Genomic DNA, 12227 nt, shown 5'->3' with positions numbered 1-12227 from the left:
TTGAAAGGTTGTGAACCTTTAGAATTCACTACCCCCAGAGTGTTGTGGCTGGTCTGTTATTGAATACAGTAACGGCAGAGTGAATTGAGAGATGTGGGGAATGGATGGGAAAGTGGAGCTGAAACACAGTATCGGCCATGATCATGTTGCATGATGGACCTAGTTTCATGTGCCATATTGTCTACTCCTGCTTCTATTTCTTGTGTTCTGAACAAAATCCCCAGCTTTTAACTTGCTCTTGTGGACACATCATTTGCTTGTCTGTTCATTTGAATTTCTGGCCAATAGTGATCCCTGGAATATTGATGATGACATGCTCAATGAGCATTCATACTGCTCGTGAATGTTGAGGGGATGCGATTGGACTCTTCCTCATTTGACATGGTTATTGCCTGGTGCTTATGTTTCAGAAATGTTACTTGCCACGTATCAGTCCAAGCCTGGACAGGCATGTCATCCACTACAGGATTGGTTGGGCTAAAAAAAAGGTGGAGTTCGGAACTAAAATGAAGAAATAAACTAATTCAGTTCCTGCAAACTCAAAATGCATGAAAATATAAAGGAAATATTACTAGATTGTGTTCTGAACATTTATTATCAGATGTCAGAATATAAAATAACCATTTAATAAGAAAACTTGTAATATGACAAGCAACCTACAATTGTATAATAGTTTAGATCAGTGTTGTTCAATACTTTAGCTGTAAGCTCCATGTGGTTATCTAGGAATGTAGATGTGGATAATTGCTTTAATTTGGCCCCAAACTTCCAGTCAGAACCAGAGCCTCTGTGTCTGATGTTGATTGAACAGAAAACCTCCCAAGTTCCTGCATACTTTGAAAAGGCTCCGACTTCCGATGTACGTTGCAAAAGAACTCCCTCAGTGCAGGAACCTTCACAGAGAGCAGCGAATATAATGAGAGCAGATGTCGGGTGTGAATGTGGTTGAATGAGTGATGGATAAATGGATGAATGGGTGAGTAGATGAATGAGTAGGCTGATAGGGTGGGAGGTGGCTGAGATGGTAGGGTGGCGGGTCAGTGAATTGGTAGGTGGGTAGGTGCCAGGATGTCAGGAGACTAGGTATGGAAGTGGGGTTGGGGGGGAGGGGTGGGGGGAAGTTAGATTAATATGGTGGTAGGTGGATGGGTGGCAGGTGAGAAAGGTGGTTGGTGGGTAGGGTGGCAGGGTAGCAGGTGGGGAGGGTGACATATGGGTGAGGCAGTAAGGTGGCAGGTGGGTGGAGTTTTAGATGAAGAGTAGGTGAGGTGGTAGGTTGTCAGATGAGTGAGATGGTACAGTGGTAGATGGGAAGGGAGGCAGGTGCATGAGGTAGCAGGGTAGCAAGTAGCTAGGTGGCAGGTAGATGAGTGGGTACGTGGATTTAGGTTATTGTGTTGGAATAGGAGAGCTTGTCAGGTCGGGGGCTTCTCAGGTCAGGTGGATGAGTCGGGCAGGTTGGGGATTTGGGGAAGTTGGGAAGTGGTCAGATGGTGGGCTAGTCAGGTCGAGTTGCGGGTGATCGGGGTGGGGGGGGAGAGTCAGGGGGTGAAGTCATGGAGTCAAGTGGAGAGTCAGTGGGAGAGTCAGTTGAATTGTTAATCAGGAGTGAGATTGCATTTTTTAATCTAACATTTCCGAGGTAACAATCCAGCTAAGTAAATTGGATCTGTTTGAAGTCTCTGACTCTACCTCAGAACTAAAGACATTTTCTGACGACCCCAAGGAGCAGGGGAATTAGCCACCAGAAGTTAAAACTTCCTGGCGATTCCGATAGAGTATGTCAGGACTTCCACGGAGTCCGGTTGTATATCCGGTCTCTCACCACCCAGTGACCAAAAGGTCTGGATCACTGTTTATTGTTGGACATGTGATCCAAATTCGCATGACATAAGCCAATTTACTTTACTTTTTTAGTGTTTATTAGTAAAATAAGTCAAAAAGCAGAACGGGTGACTGTTTTGGCTAGAATGAAGCTGGTATGATAACTTATCAGTGATGAAGTCAATGTGAGATATTTAATTCTTACGAGTGGAGATTATCAAACCTTGGTGCGAGTCATGATGTATTTTATTCATTACATACATTTAAAATATAACTTAAAAATACATTTTCATTATGGCACATGTTCAGAAATATGGAAGCTGTTTTCGATGTTCCTGACATGGGGCTGGATTCTCTGATTTTGAGACTATGTCCGGAGGATGTGTCTGGTTTTACGATGAAAATGTTGGTGCTGCCCTCGCACCGATCCTCCGACCGGTGAGGGGCTAGCAGCCACTCCACGTAAACTGCAAGGCCTTCCCGATATAAACTCTTGGAGAATGGCCAGGTCCGTGGTTGCACATGCGCACGGCTACGACTTGACGCGGCTGCACGTGGTCCTCAACCTGGACACCCCCTCGCCATCCCCCACCAGTCTCCCCAGCCCGCGTCGATGCCCTACCCAGCCAGCAGCACAGCTCCCCCCTCCCCCCCCCCCCAACTGTGACCGCATTGGACACAGTGCAGCCAGCAGCACAGCTCCCCCCCCCCCCCCCCCCCCCAACTGTGTCCGCATTGGACACAGTGCTCAGCCGCCATGCTGGGTTCACGAAAACTGAGAGCACACGATCTCCACGCGATCAGGGACTCGACCTATTGGCGACGGAGCATCGGGGATGGCCTTCAGGCAAGATCCTGAGGCCCCCCCAATGGCATGCGGCGTACTCCTTAGTGATCCCGTTTTGGAAGGGGCGGAGCATCCGAAAACAGGCGCAGCCCCGATTCTGTCATAAACAGGGATTCTCTGCCCAATCGCCGATTACGATATTGGCATCTGGCAATGGAGAATCCCACCCATGATATGTGATACTGAACTCTATTTAACATTTTTAGTTTGTATTTTCTGTGTAACTAAAAATGCAAAGCTGAATCACAAACACAAATACTCTTTCAAAGTCTATTTTACGACTGTGATATATAAAGTGATAGATTAAAGATCTATAGCCTGTGCGTCATCTTGGTCCACAATATAGATCGAAGAGAGGAATATACAAAACTGACCCAATTCTGCCTGATAAGTGGTGATATGGAATCTACTGGTAAAGACGTTTTAAGCTGAAAATTCAAATTGAAATTCATGAAGTAGCAAAATTAGAACTCTAGAATATCGTGGGCGGGATTCTCAAAGCCCTGGGTCGGGCCGGAGAATCCCTGCGAACGGGCCATGCCGCCCCGACGCCGGCACGTGATTCTCGGCAGAGCGGAGAATCGGCACCATTGGCGCCAGCGTGGTTGGCACGGTGCCGGTCGCGGGTCGCTCCATGCGGCTGGCCCGCTCCACGCGGCTGGCCCACTCCACGCGGCTGGCCCACTCCATGCGGCTGGCCCGCTGATTCTCTGGCTGAATAGGCCAAGCGGCCGTAGGAAAAGAGCCGAGTCCCGCCGGCGCCGTTCTAACCTGCTCTGGGCCAACGGGACCTCGGCGTGGAAGGGTTGGGTGGTGGCCTGTGGGGAGCGTCCGACCCCGGGGGGGGCCTCTGATGTGGCCTGGCCCGCAATCGGGGCCCACCAATGGCAGGCCGGCCTCTCTGGCTGGGGGCCTCCTTTCCTACGCGTTGGCGCCAGCGCAACTGTGCATGCGTGGATCCCGCAGCGCACAGTTCACGCCGGGATCGGCAGATGGAGCGGCGCGCACCGCTCCACCGCCATGCTGGCCCCCTGTAGGGACCAGAATTAGTCCCGGAGCGGCCGTTCACGACGGCGTTTATGACGGCGTGCACACTCTGCCGCGGGATGGAAGAATCCCGCCCAGTATTCTTTTTATAAACATGGAAGTGGTGGTGTTGTGGTATTGTCACTGGACTAGTTATCCAGCAGCCCAGGGTATAGCCCTGGGGACCTGGTTTTGAATTCCACCACGGAAGATGGTGACATTTGAATTCAAGAAAAAAAATCAGGAATTAAAAGTCTAATGATGACCATTAAAGCATTGTCAATTTTCGTAAAAACCCTGATTTTTTAATGTCCTGCAGGGAAGGAAACCTGCCATCTGTGCCCTGTCTGACCTACAGCTGACTTCAGATCCACAGCAATGTGGTTGATTCTTAAATGCCCCTCAGTTAGAGGGCAATAAATGCTGGTCCACCCAGTGAGACCTGCATCCCATGAAAGAAACTATTTTAAAAATAGTCGCAGAAATCCTACATAAACAATCAGGAGATTCATTTCCAAATTTAAAATGGAAGTTTGACAAATAAAGAAATAAGTCCAACAGTCTGTCAGAATAAAGGCCATAACACCTCGAGAATTTGCATTATTTTCCAGTTTGGCGAAGATGTACTCCACTATGGTAGACAGCAATGGGCACGTATTGAACCTGCTCAGAAAGGGCACAATATGACAAACATATCTGTGCTATTCCCAGACTTGGCAATATATTGCTGTTCCTTCAATGTCGTTGGGTCAAAGTCCTGGAGCTCCCTCCCTACCAGTATCATGGGTGTACCTACACTGTGGTTCAAGAAGGTAGCTCACCACCACCTTCTCAAGGGCAATTAGCGATGAGCAATAAATGCTGGTCTAGACAGCAACACCCACATCTTAGAACATAGAACATAGAACAGTACAGCACAGAAAAGGCCCTTCGGCCCTCGATGTTGTGCCGAGCAATGATCACCCTACTCAAACCCACGTATCCACCCTATACCCGTAACCCAACAACCCCCCCTTAACCTTACTTTTTAGGACACTACGGGCAATTTAGCATGGCCAATCCACCTAACCCGCACATCTTTGGACTGTGGGAGGAAACCGGAGCACCCGGAGGAAACCCACGCACACACGGGGAGGACGTGCAGACTCCGCACAGACAGTGACCCAGCCGGGAATCGAACCTGGGACCCTGGAGCTGTGAAGCATTTATGCTAACCACCATGCTACCGTGCTGTAAATTAATTTAAAAAAAATTAGCAGAGAAAGGTTTGAAATTTACCAAGGAGGTCGAGGGAATGCCTTACAGAAAGACTGATTATTAAAAAAGGTAAGACATATTCTTTTGGAGCCATGTAGCCCAAATCACACAAACGCTGTTGAACTGCTTTGTGAACCCTTTTCAGTTCTCGTACGACTCTACATTCTCATCGGGGGAGACCATCAAAACACCAGAGGATCACAACTGTACTTTGCCAAAGTACTTGGCCAAAGTTTCTCCGATCCCCAGCCGTGTGTTTCTCGACGGCGCGCCGTTCGCTGGTGGTGGGATTCTCTCTTCCCGTTTCTTGTCTCGGGTTTTTCCATTGAAACCATTCCATGCCGCCGGGAAACCCAGGGGCGGGGGTGCGCTGCCAGTGGGAATAGAGAATCCCAACGGCCAGAGAATTCCGACCAGAGAACAGAAAAAGCAGAAGTTTAATAGAAACATACAAAATAACAAAATAATAATAAGAAGAGTCACACAGACTCAAAACATTAACTCTATTTCTCTCTCCTCAGACGCTGACAGGCCTGCTGAATCTTTCCAGAATTTTCTGTTTTTATTTTTGATTACCAGCACCCTCAGTATTTTACTTTTAAAATTATGAAAGGATGAAGATGAAGGTTGGAGCTGATCAATTGAGATTTTTTTTAAGCCCTATTTGATTCGCTAAATTAGTTCATTCATTGTACCTGGGTGTTTCTGGAAAAGCCAGCCTCTTCTCATTGCGAAAAGGTGAGAGGGAACCTCAATCCTGAACCACAGCAAACCCTGTGGCGCAGGTATTACTTAGGTACATTTAGATGGCGTGTTCCGGGATTTGACTCTTCAACGATAAAGGAATGGTGCACTTTTCAATGTCGGGATGGTGTTTGACTTGAGTCCACATCTAGAACATAGAACATAGAACAGTACAGCACAGAACAGGCCCTTCGGCCCTCGATGTTGTGCCGAGCAATGATCACCCTACTCAAACCCACGTATCCACCCTATACCCGTAACCCAACAACACCCCCTTTTAAATTTACTTTTTAGGACACTACGGGCAATTTAGCATGGCCAATCCACCTAACCCGCACATCTTTGGACTGTGGGAGGAAACCGGAGCACCCGGAGGAAACCCACGCACACACGGGGAGGACGTGCAGACTCCGCGCAGACAGTGACCCAGCCGGGAATCGAACCTGGGACCCTGGAGCTGTGAAGCATTTATGCTAACCACCATGCTACCGTGCTGCCCCTGTCTGTCTCTTTTCTGCGAAACGATTAGTCAATGCCAGTCACGTGTATTCTCAGTAATGGACTGTAGAAATTTAAAACAGGAGATGATCATTTAAAACATTTGAACTGTTCTGTACTCAAGTAGATTAATGGCCACTTTAGTCTCTCGTCCCACACCTGCCGCTATTTTACTCGCGGCAGAAGGAGGCCCACATCAAACTGGCAGCCTGGCAACTTTAGCTGCAAGGGGGCGTTCCCTCCTTTGGGGAGTCCCTGTGCCCATCAAAGGCACCCCCCTCCCCAAAGCCATACCCTCCTTTAAACCTATACTCTTGGTTTCTCAAACCCAACAACCTAACCTCCTCATTCCTCTAACTGGGGCTTGCCAGAAAGGCCCTGCTGATACACTGGACTTATCCTAGGTTCAGCCTCCATTAGTTTCTTTCCTTCAGGGACTGGTTGTAGTCCCAGCAATAGCCACTGTTCAAATTCGATTGGTCGGAGGCTCTCTAAGGCAGTACCTCCTCCCGAGCTAGGGTTGGAAATTTCACCCTGAGTTAAGTAACAGCACTCCAAGCATTAAATGGCTGTGGGGCCATCAGAGGGTTACATTCCCCGCCAGCTCTTTGGCTGGTGGGGTGGGAAAACCTGGCCTCCGATAAATCCTGCCCTTGGACTCTCCAACGAGAGGAAACAGTTTACCTATCTATTCTCACAAATATTTTCATTAGATCAGCTCTGAGTCTTCAAAATGCACTACAAGCCATGTTTATTAGAATAGTTCGAACAATTTAAACCTTTAAATTCTGAATGTATGCTTGCCCCCTCATCCAAAGCTAAGATATTGTTTCTGAGATTGGTGTCCAAAAGCAAATGCAGCTCTAGATGAGGTCTCCAAGACTCTACTACTGAAGCATAACTTCATATCTTTAGTATTCCAGCTCCCTTGCTATCAAGGCCAACATTCTATTTGCCTTTTTGATTAGTTTCGTACTGCTTCATTAGCTTTTAGTAATTTGTGTACTCTGACACCCAAAGACTCTTTGTTCCTCCAAATTTCCTCATCTCTTGCCATTAAGAAAATATTCTGATTTGTAATTTCTGTATCCAAAGTGTCCATTCGACTGTTGGAGTTCTGATTTTGGGAGGTGCTGACAAAGTAGATTTTGTGTGTTGCTGCAGAGTATCTTGTAAATGATACACACTGTAACCATGATGTCCTGAAAATGAAGGAAGTGTATGTTTAAGGTGGTGGACGGGGGTACTGATCACCAGACGGTTTCTCATGAATGGTTCAGAGCTTTTTGAATCGTTCCTGATGGTGGACTCATCCAGACAAGTGCAAAGGGCAAGATTCTCTGGCCTCCCCGTGGCGTGTCTCTTGGCAGCCCGCCGTTGGCGGGCGACTGGCCTTTTGGTTCCACTGCTTTCAATGGGATTTCCCATTGATTCCATCCCACGCCACTGGGAACCCGTTGGTGGGACCATAAGATCCCGCTGGCATGAAGAGCTGGAAGATTTCGCCCAAAGCATTTGATCACACTCCTGACTTGCATCTTGGAGGCAGCTAAAAGGCTTTGGGGAGTCAGGAATTTTTAAACAACCTTTTGTTATTCTTTCAAGGAATGTGAACACCATTGGAAAGGCCAGCATTTGTTGCTCATCCCCAATTGTTTTTGAACTGCTGAAATCCAACTGTTATAGGTCTTCCCACAGTGCCATTAGGCAAGGAGTTCTAGTATTTTGACCCAGAGACAGTGAAGGAACAGCAATATAAGTTTTAAGTCAGGACGGTGTGTGGTTTGGAGGGGAAGGTGGTTTTACCATCCATCTACTAGGTGATAGAGCTTGGTTTGGAAGGTGATGTGCACGTACCTTGGTGAGTTGCAGCAGTGCATATTGTAGATGGTACATGGTGCTGGCACCATGCATCAGTGCTGGAAGGAATGAATGTTTAAGGTGGTGGATAACATAGCAATCATGCAGGCTGCTTGGCCCTTGTTTTGTGCCGAGCTCCCTGAGTATCGCTAGAGCTGCACTCATCCAGGCAGCAGGAGAGTACTCCATCATTCTGCTGGCTTGTGCCTTGTAGATGAAGTACAGACATTGTGGAGTGGCTTGCGAGGCCATTTCAGAGGGCATTTAAGTGTCAACCACATTGCTGTGGATCTGGAATCACATGTAGGCCACACCAGGCAAGGATGGAAAATTGGTTAATATGTTATTAAAATTCACTAAGTAGTGAGGATCGAAGAAATGTTAGGGAATGTGAAATGTTCTAATGGTTTCAGGTCTAGGAGTGACAACACCGTGAGGTCACTGAAAGAGAGGTGATTTCATGCAAAATAGCTGGAGTAAATCACTTTATCTGCACAGGCTGGTGCGGCACGCCGTCGGGATTCTCGTTTCGCCGTCAATGGGGTTTCCCGTTGTGGGGCAGCCCCTCACCGTCGGAAACCCCCGGGCTGCCGGCAAAATGGAGAATCCCGACGGTGGAGAATTCAGCCCATAGTACCTAGTGAGGTACCCTTGTTACTGAGAAAACCTTCCATGAAAAAGGAACAAATGAAGCTGGACATGGAACATGATAAGGCAATCATCTTTGGAAAGTCAGTAGATTTGGGTGGCGCAGTGGCACCGTGGTTAGCACTGCAGCCTCACACTCAAGGGTCCCAGGTTCAATTCTGGCCTCAGGTGGCTGTCTGTGCGGAGTCTGCACGTTCTCGCCATGTCTGCGTGGATTTCCACCGGGTGCTCAGTCTAAAGATGTGTAGGCTAGGTGGATTGGCCGTGCTAAATTGCCGCTCATTGTTCAAAGTTGTGCAGATTAAGTGGGGTTACAGGGATAGAACAGGGGAGTGAACCTCGGTAGGGTGTGTTTTCAGAGGGTCGGTGCCGGCTCAATGGGTCAAATGGCCTCCTTTTGCAGGGATTCTGTCTTCTATGTTCTATTTGTAATTTGCTCAATCAGGATATTATTACATCCCTTTAACAAAACATAGTACTTCTAATCAGAATGTTCAAAAAGCGTTAATGGCATCAGGTGATAGGGTTTGAGAAAAAACATGCAAATTGTCTTAAAGTTACACAGACAATTTGCTCATCCCTCTTGTCACATATTAAATATCCTATAAAAGGAAGCAGGGGTAGTAGACAGGCAAAAGATAAAGCATTTGCAAAACCTTTAGCTAGAAGCGCTGAACAGATGATCCATCTTGGTCTCCTCCAGAGATCCCCAGCATCATAGATGTCAGTCTTCAGCTCATTCTATTCACTCCATGAGATACCAAGAAATGCTGAAAGCATTTGGTGCTGCAAAGGCTATGGGCCCCCGCAATATTACGGCAATAGTACTGAGGATTTGTGCTCCAGAATTTGCTGTGCTCCTAGGAAATTGCAGGTCCCCTAGCAGAGATATTTGAATCATCGACAGCCACAGGTGAGGTGCCTGAAGATTGGAGGGTCGCAAATGTTGTGCCTTTGTTTAAGAAGGGCTTCAGGGAAAAGCACGGGAACTACAGACAGGTGAGCCTAACGTCTGTGGTGGGTAAGTTGTTGGAAGGCATTCTGAGAGACAGGATCTACAGGCATTTAGAGAGACAAGGACTGATTAGGGACTGTCAGTGTGGCTTTGTGAGTGGAAAATCATGTCTCACAAATTTGATTGAGTTTTTTAAAGAGGTAACGAAGAAGGTAGATGAGGGCAGTGTAGTTAACGTTGTCCACATGGACTTTAAAAAGGCCTTTGACAGGGTACTGCATAGTAGGTTGTTACATAAGTGACGTCAGCCGCGCATGCGCAGGCTGGCCGGCTCCAACCCGCGCATGTGCGGCTGACGTCACGACGGTTGACGGCTCCAACCCGTGCATGCGCGGTTGCCGTCTTCCCCTCCGCTGCCGCGCAAGACGTGGCGGCTTGATCATGCGGGGCGGCGGAGGGGAAAGGGTGCGTCACTTTGAAACACCGGCCCGACGATCGGTGGGCACCGATTGCGGGCCAGCCCCCTCCCAAGCACGGCCGTGGTGCCCACTCCCCTCTCCGCCCCCCACAAGCCACAAACAAGCATCTGGCGCCCATGTTCATGACGGCAGCGACCAGGTGGTTGCTGCCATCGTGAACCGGTCGGGAATGGCAGGCTGCTCGGCCCATACGGGCCGGAGAATCGCCGGTCGCCGTGAAAAACGGCGAGCGGCGATTTGGCGAGCGCGGGGGTGGGAGAATCGCGGGGGGGGCCAGGGCGGCGTGTCGTGAGTCGCCCGGCCCTCCCGCGATTCTCCCACCCGGCATGGGGAGCGGAGAATCGCGCCCAAGACATTAGTAAGGCCACACTTGGAATAATGTGTACAGTTCTGGTCACCGTATTATAGAAAGGATATTATTAATTTAGAAAGAGTGCAGAAAAGATTTACTAGGATGCTACAGGGACTTGATGGTCTGATTTATAAGGAGAGACTGGAAAGGTTAGAACTTCTTTCCCTGGTGTGTAGGAGACCTGGGGTCGGTCTTATAGACTATAGGTAGATAGTCAACATCTTTTCCCAAAGGTAGGGGAGTTTAAAACTAGAGGGCATATGTTTAAGGTGATAGAGGAGAGTTTCAAAAGGGTCCTGCAGGGCATTATTTTCACACAAAGGGCGGTAAGTGTCTGGAACGAGCTGGCAGAGGCAGTAGTAGATAGAAACGGGTACAATTTTGTCTTTTAAAAAGCATTTAGACAGTTATATGAGTAAGATAGGTATAGAGGCATATGGGCCTAATGCAGGAAATTGGGACTAGCTTAGTGGTAAAAATTGACAAGTTGGGCTGAAGGGCCTGTTTTCATGCTGTAAACCTCTCTGACCTTATGACTGTATAGCCAAGTTTTCCAACACAGCTACAAATTGCAAATATCTAGCAATGTGAAAAATTGTCCAGGTATGTAGTGTACACAAAAAGGAGGACAAATCCAATCTGGCCAATTACTGCCCCATCAGTTTACTCTCGATCATCAGTAAAGCAATGGAAGGGGTCATCAGCACTGCAATCAATAACCAATGGTTTCTGTGAAATCAATCAAGCTGTGATCTATTAGATGATCCTTAAAATGTTAGCTGATCAACCAAATTTCAGGCTAACATCTGCTATGGCATGGGCAATCTTGCAAATAATTTGTTTCAAATGGTTGGGAGCGATAGTCTGTATTAGTCGGTCCGTGGGAGGAGAGCGGGGGAATCGAGAATTATATTTTGTGCTGTTTGATCATCAATTAGTTCCACTTTTTCTCCGCACGTGAATGCCCTACATGTAAGGAGAAGGGTATTCATCAAAGCCGAAGTCTGAGAGAAAACTTGGCAAGCTTTAGAGTATCGCATAGGGCTGCTCAAGATCAACTTTAACCCTGGAAATTAAGTAAACTATGAAAGAGCAAGTCAGAAAGAGTAAGGAATTTGATTTGATTTGATTTATTATTGTCACATGTATTAGTATACAGTGGAAAGTATTGTTTCTTGCATGTTGTACAAACAATGCATACTGTACATAGGGAAGGAAGGAGAGACTGCAGAATATAATGTTACAGTTATAGTAAGGTGTAGAGAAAAGATCAACTCAATACGAGGTAGATCCATTCAAAAGTCTGATAGCAGTAGTGAAGGAGCTGTTCTTGAGTCGGTTGATATGTGTCCTCAAACTTTGGTATCTTTTTCCTGACGGAAGAAGGCGGAAGAGAGTATGTGTGGGGTCCTTAATTATGCTGACTGCCTTTCTGAGGCAGCGGGAATTATAGATAGAGTCAATGGATAGGAGGCTGGTTTGCATGATGGACTGGGCTACATTCACAAACTTTTGTAGTTTCCTGCGGTCTTGGGTAGAGCAGGCTCCATACCAAGCTGTGATACAACCAGAAATAATGCGTCTATGGTGCATCTGTAGAAGTTGGTGAGGGTCATAGCTGACATGCTAAATTTCCTGAGGAAATTGCTGAGCAAAGTGTTCGGGTGTGATGGGAAGACAATGGTTTTATAACATGATAGTCAAACTATTTTGATCAATTCATCTCAATTAATTGGG

The sequence above is a fragment of the Scyliorhinus canicula genome, chromosome 10 (genome assembly GCF_902713615.1).
Source record: "Scyliorhinus canicula chromosome 10, sScyCan1.1, whole genome shotgun sequence".
In the NCBI taxonomy this organism is placed as follows: Eukaryota; Metazoa; Chordata; class Chondrichthyes; order Carcharhiniformes; family Scyliorhinidae; genus Scyliorhinus; species Scyliorhinus canicula.
The sequence above is the reverse complement of the archived record's forward strand: the minus strand, read 5'-3'. Positions refer to the sequence as shown.